A 6,744-nucleotide genomic window follows, 5' to 3' on the forward strand; every position below is an offset into this window, starting at 1 on the left:
TCTGCACCTACCCAAGAACACGTCGAACGAAAAGTTGCTCCAGCTAGGCATTAGCAACACCTTCAGCGAGGTCGCCGAAGCTCTGCTGGGAACGCAAACCACGAGACTCAGAGGCACCCCTACGGGACAAGCGCTCCTAAGAAGGTTGGGTCGGGACACAAGCGGACTAGTAGACAGAAACGCAGACTTACCGGACCACCTTAGGAAAACCATTAACGTGGGACCATTGCCGAAAAACATGGACACCAATCTACACGAAAACAGACGAAAAGCGAGGGCCGAGTACGTAGAAAGAACGCTAGGCCAGTTAGACAACACTGTATACACGGACGCTGCCGTATATCCGCCCGAGAGAGAACGCGTAGTCACGACGGTAGTGGTAAACAAGGAAGGAAACATGATCACGTGTGCCACGGCAAAGGTCGCTGGCACAGCGGAGGCCGAAGAGATTGCCGTTGCGCTGGCGGCAGCAGAAGGCTACAGAACGGGCCGATCTGTCAACATACTGACGGACTCGAAGGAGACGTGCAGGAACTACACGAGGGGCAGGATCAGCAGAACAGCCCTTAGAATACTCAGCGGGGTAACCTCCGCCGAGGAGAAACCCAGGCATAACCTAATCTGGATCCCGGGCCACGCGGGCATAGTGGGGAACGAAAGGGCAGACAGCCTAGCTCGAGGTAACGCATTCCGAGCAAGGCAGTCAAATGCTCCGGAGCTCCGCATACTTGCTTGCTAGGGGGGATACGCAGAGACCTTGAACTTGAATAGGGGAGCTAGAATTAGATATCCACCACCACACAAAGCCCTAACAAAGGAGGAAGCGACCGGCTGGCGCAGATTACAGACCAACTCCTTTCCTAACCTAAACACACTTAATAAGAATGTTCCCGACACAATACAGAGCCACCTGCCCTTGGTGCGATGCCACACCTACACTTTGCCACATTATGTGGGAGTGCGAACGCAACAAAGCATTCCACCAACACGAACACCCGAGTGCGGAGCAATGGGAGAGTCGGCTCACCAGTGACGAGCTCACGACCCAAAGGGCCTTAGGGCAGCACGCGAATGATGCAGCATGACTCAGCGGAGCCTTGGAATAGGGGCCCACCCTTGCTGACGAGAAGCCTCAAGTCGCCAGCGCCAGAGAAGACGACGGAGACTTCATAACAGCGAAACCTTTGAAAGATCCAATAAAGTTTTCACTCACTCACTCGACCACCCGGGGATCTTCCACGCGAAATGGAAATAAAAATCGCTTTTTGAGGAAAGGAAATGGCGCAGTAATATTCTCATACATCGGTACACACCGAAGCCGCGCCGCAAGGGAAGGGAGGAAGTTGGGAGTGAAAGAAGAAAGATGCCGTACTGGAGGGCTCTGGAATAATTTCGACCACCACATATCTCGGTGGACACCTAAACCTCGCCTTAAACGAACGCATAAAGGAGGGAGCGAAAGAAGAAAGTAAGCAAAAGCTGCCGCAGAAAGCGGCAGAAATTTCTTCCACATATAGGCATCTTTCACGTGAAATGAAAATAAAAACCGCTTTTAGAGGGAAGGGAATGGAGCAGTATTTGTCTCATACATCGGTGGACACGGGAGCCGCGCCGCAAGGGAAAGGAGGAAGGCGGGAGTGAAAGAAGAAAGGTGTCGTATCGGAGGGCTCAGGAATAATTTCGACCAACACATAACATATCTCGGTGGACACCTAAACCGCGTTTTAAGGGAAGGCATAAAAGAGGAAGTGAACGAAGAAAGGAAGAGCTGCCGTAGTGGAGGTTTTCGTCTAAAAATTTCTTTCACTTGAAATGAAAAAAAAACCTTTTTCCGGAAAGGAAACGGAGTAGTAATTGTCTCATACATCGGTGGACGCAGGAACCGCGCCGCAAGGGAAGGGAGGAAGGTGGGAGTGAAAGAATAACGGTGCCGTATTGGAGAGCTCCAGAATTATTTCGAACACCACATATCTCAGTGGACACCTAAACCGCGCTTTAAGGGAAGGCATAAAGGAGGGAGTGAACGAAAGGAAGAAGTGTCGTAGTGGAGGTCTCCGGCAAAAATTTGGACCACCTGGGGATCTTTCACGCGAAATAGAAATAAAAATTGCTTTTTGAGGAAAGGAAGTGTAGCAGTAATTGTCTGATACATCGGTGGACACTGGAACCGCACCACAAGGGAAGGGAGGAAGGATCTATAAAGAGCGCTGGCATCCCACAGCACACGTTCCGCCTCCATCGAAACGCGGACGCCGCTTTCGGGTCGAACCCGGGTACTCCGGCTCAGCATACGAGCGCCATAACTACTGAGCCACCCGCAGCAGGCATCTTTCAAGTGCACTGACGCTGCACAGCACACTATTTTTAAAGCGAAAGCTTTACTGGCCGCGAACTTGCGATTTCGCCGTGGCGATGCTCCGAGGAGGCACATGACGTTACAACGCGTGCCTCGACACGAATATTTCTCTCGCTCCCTTGTCACTACTGGGCATGCGCCACTAGTAGCACCGAGCCACATGTGTTCCGCCGCAGCGCCGCACCTTTCCTCAATAATAATAATAATAATAATAATAATAATAATAATAATAATAATAATAATAATAATAATAATAATAATAATAATAATAATAATTAGTTTTTGGGAAAAGAAAATGGTGCAGTATCTGTCTCATATACCGTTGGACACTTGAACCGCGCTGTAAGGAAAGGGATAAAGGAGGTAGTGAAACAAGAAAGAAAGAGGTGCCGTAGTGGAGGGCTCCAGAATAATTTCGACCACCTGGGGATCTCTAACGTGTACTGACCGCCCGTATTCTGTACGAAGTCAGCGCACTTTCAAGATGCGCCCGTGTGTTGTGCGATGTCAGTGCACGTTAAAGATCCCCAGGTGGCCGAAATTATTCCGGAGCCCTCCACTACGGCCCCTCTTTCTTCCTTTTGTTCTTTCACTTCAATTTTTCAGTTTTCTTATTCTTCTTTCCCTCCCTTCTTTATTCCCTCCTTTACAGCTTGTTTCGGGTGTCCACCGAGATATGTGAGACGGTTAATGCGCCATTTCCTTTCCTAAAAAACCAAATAAACAAGTGAACCTACTGCATTCATAGAGTTCATTGGCGTTGACTGCTTTGCAAAGACCGTTTATTTTCACGAAAGGAAAGGCGCACAACCAGCTCCGTGGGTCAGTGGAGACCTCAATCTCGCTTTCATGTACGTGGCGTTGGTGTCCAAATGCAAAAGCCAGCTTTGATTGCGTTCCGCACACTGGATTGGCAGCGCGCCCTCCCTTCCAGCCTGAGAGGTGGCATGCAGTTAACGGTTGATCGCAAGAGATTGATCACTAAATGAACGCTGCGGCCTAGCTACAGCTGCAGTGCCGCATGTCAGTCACAACGCTTTCAGCGCTAATGAATTCAGGCCACATCTCTCTCACCACCGCCACATGTATCAAAGCACGGATAAGGTGTCCGCATATCCAGGGAGCCACTTATGCGCCCCTCCTTTGCTCAAATCCATCGCCGTCTAGAACATTGTCAACGCCAACACCAATGAACACAGTGAGCGCCGACATCTTTCGCTTTGTATATCCTGGATTAGCTGAGCTTATCCACATAACTTTCTTTTTTTACAAATGTTTACTATTTTCCTGCTTTAGAGCCAAACGCTAAGGCGCCCGTGTGGTGTGCGATGTCAGTGCACGTTAAAGATCCCCAGGCTGTCGAAATTTGGAATGTCGAGGGAATTCCTAGGAAGCCTGAAGGAAGCTACAATATATGCTTCGCGACAAACGCCTAACTTCAGCTAAAAATCCTGAACTTCATGAAAACAGCCCAACAGCCAACAACTCGAGAAGTAGTTTTCATGGCCATGAAGTGGCTGCTCAAGCTGCAACCCGAATCAACACCCTTTAGATTAGCTAAGGCCTCTCCATATACTCTCTTCTGTGGCTACGTCATCACACTATGACGGACCAGCTCTCGGCGCTCTCGTGGAGCGCCCGTCGTGCCCCCACTTGCTCGAACCGGTCTCCGTGATCTTGGTGCAAGAACGCGTGCGCGGAGCAGTACCAGCCGAATTATGGAATTTAAGGAAACATTTTGATCGTTTTATTACTGATTTCCTGCAAAAATAAAAATGTTATTTCGTAAAAATTTATACTTTTTGTTGAACCGCTTATTTTGGAAGGTAGTATTGTTTTTTGTACGTGGTTTCGTTATACTTTCTCGTTTTAGTACAGAGTGCTCGACTGGAAAATGCGTTCGCACAGCGGTAAACATTAGTGGTTCCTTCATTTCGCGAATGTAGTTGCACGTGTTCGCATTTCTGCGTTTCTTTTTTGTTCGTGCAGCGTGTGTCATGAAACTCAACGCCGTTTCAGGGTTAGCATAATTACGGTAACGACGTCGGTAACGACGAGTAAGTACGTCGGTGCCGGGAAGTGTATGTAAAAAAAATGCTGTCTTTCTCTTTGTTAAATGGTATGTTGCAGGATTATTTGTCGACCTTCTGCACACATGTTGTTATTGCAACTGATGGCTCGGTGTGTGACGAAAAGGCAGGTATAGGCATTTACTCCCAGTCCCTTGACTGGTCTTTTTCTCTCCGTCTTCAAGATTTTACACCTATCTATCTGGCTGAGTTTCTAGGAGTGGTTGTGGCTCTGCGCAAGGTACGCATCTTTTTATCAGCGGTAATAATAGTTACGGACTCGTTATCCTAATGCACTTCCCTGTCTGCGTGCACTATTAGATGTCCCAATGCAGAATCTCAATTTGCGTCGGTCTTATGCGGATGTGCTGTCCCTTGGCGCTTGTATGCTTGGCCATACCAATGGGAATGCTTGCTCTGCCGTTCAAAATTATCTCCTAGGATCAAAACGTCTGCCATCATAAGCTTTCGTTCTGCCCATACTATCATAAGCTTTCGTATTTGGGTAACTACTTTTTGCAACTCCTACTCTCTCTCTTTCTCTCAATCTTTTTTTGTTGCTGATTCTCTTACCTAATTTTCAGTTTGTTGGGTCGCCCTAACATCCTGCAACCTCCTCTGCTACGGAAACAGTTACACAATTTTTTTAGGTCATCCCACGCTTGCCATATGCAATCTGCAATTTAAATAGTCACCGCCTGGTTATGGCCAATCCCCCTTGTGGGTATGAGCCATTTTGTGAGGGGAACAAGAACAACAAGGTATGCGCACAGTGTGCAGGCTGTGATAATGCCTGGGCATTGCTGCGTACTGCGGTACCGCGGGAACTATGATGGTAGTGAGCGTGTGCTGGTCTTCAACTTCCCTTCAGGACAAGCAAGGAGAGCTCAATGGATTAGAGCTATCCACCGTGCGGACTTCACTCCAGGAAAGCGGTCGGTAGTAAGGAAACATTCCTTTAACTGTTGTTGTTACTCCTCCCTCACTTGCATTGAAAACACTGCGGCCAGCATGTTGCGAGATAATTCCGTAGTGCTACCTCTTTTGGACCGAATAAATCTGTAAAGTCGTAGCGGAATATTATTGCTGGCATTCAGTTCAAAAGAGATTTATAGAAATTTCTCTCGTACTGTCATGCACCTGTCTGATTTTTAAGCTTCAGTTTCTAGAGCTTTTATTGTCTTTATTTTTTCTTATCCCAGGTCTGCCAGCGCCACTTTAAACCGTCCGACATGATAAATAGCACAAGCTACGCGGATACAAAGACGAGAAAAGTAGTAGAAGTTGCGGTGAAACTCGTACGGTTACGACCTGATGCTGTTCCAAGCACACTTCCAGACTGCCCGGCGTATCATTCTGCCCAACATGCAAGCACGTCTCGAGAGGCCCCAGATGAAAAGAGGACGCGCCGAGAGGCAGCTGCGTTACAAGATGCCATCAACTTGCCTATTGCAGCACATCAGGCGGAAGAGGACAGAAACAAAATTGACAACTTTCAGGCGCTGTTGAAATGCATACCATGAATCTGGACGGTGGTTTCCCAGCATGACTTTATACTCTTCCTCAATCTGACTGTCGATGGTGCCCCAGCAATCAAAAAGTCAGTTAAAGTCACCGAGGACCTCTCTCTAAAGCTGTATTTTCACGATGTCGAGGTCACCAAACTTGATGGCATGGAGATCATTCCAAAATCTGTGAATGATAATCGGTGCTTGGCGGGTCTGTTGGATGCCATTGAGAGCTCTGATAAGGCTCCTGCCTTCCTCAAACATTAAGACAAGACAGGTGGCATATTGAAGCTCGTGCTATCTCTTCTTGAAGACGCGACAAATCAAGAAATGCAAGACGAATATCGGCAATATGCTTTAACATTTTTAAAGGAACAAGCCTTTCTCCTTTTAAGCAAGTCACCGCGCTACTCTTCAGAGCTGTTGGTATTTTCCAGCCTTCTATTTACCATCACTCCTCGTGCTTATAGGTACTTTCGTAACTACGGAGGTCTCACATTGCCGCATGAGTCCACGATCAGACGTGTATGCAATGCATATGTTATAAATCCAGCAGCTGAGCAGCAGGATGTTTCTTTGCTGCTTTATGCGAAGATCGCGAGGGCAATGAAGGATCATGAGAAGTCGCTGGTTCTCATGATGGATGAGATCCATCTACAGGCGTATTTTGATTATAAGGGTTGCACGATCGTCGGTACTGCCAGCAACAGTTTAAATTCGGCAAAGACAGCTCATGTCTTTATGATTCAAAGCCTCCTGTCATCACAACAAAGTGTTGTTCACATTTTGCCAGTTGAACAAATGAATGCTC

At 47.6% G+C, this 6,744-nt stretch overlaps 1 pseudogene; it reads left to right on the forward strand.

The window, feature by feature from the left end:
* Positions 1-5,214: 5,214 nt before the first annotated feature.
* Positions 5,215-6,200, forward strand: LOC144125727 (uncharacterized; annotated as a pseudogene).
* The last annotated feature ends 544 nt before the right edge of the window (positions 6,201-6,744 follow it).

This window comes from Amblyomma americanum, chromosome 1 (assembly GCF_052857255.1).
Source record: "Amblyomma americanum isolate KBUSLIRL-KWMA chromosome 1, ASM5285725v1, whole genome shotgun sequence".
NCBI lineage: Eukaryota > Metazoa > Arthropoda > Arachnida > Ixodida > Ixodidae > Amblyomma > Amblyomma americanum.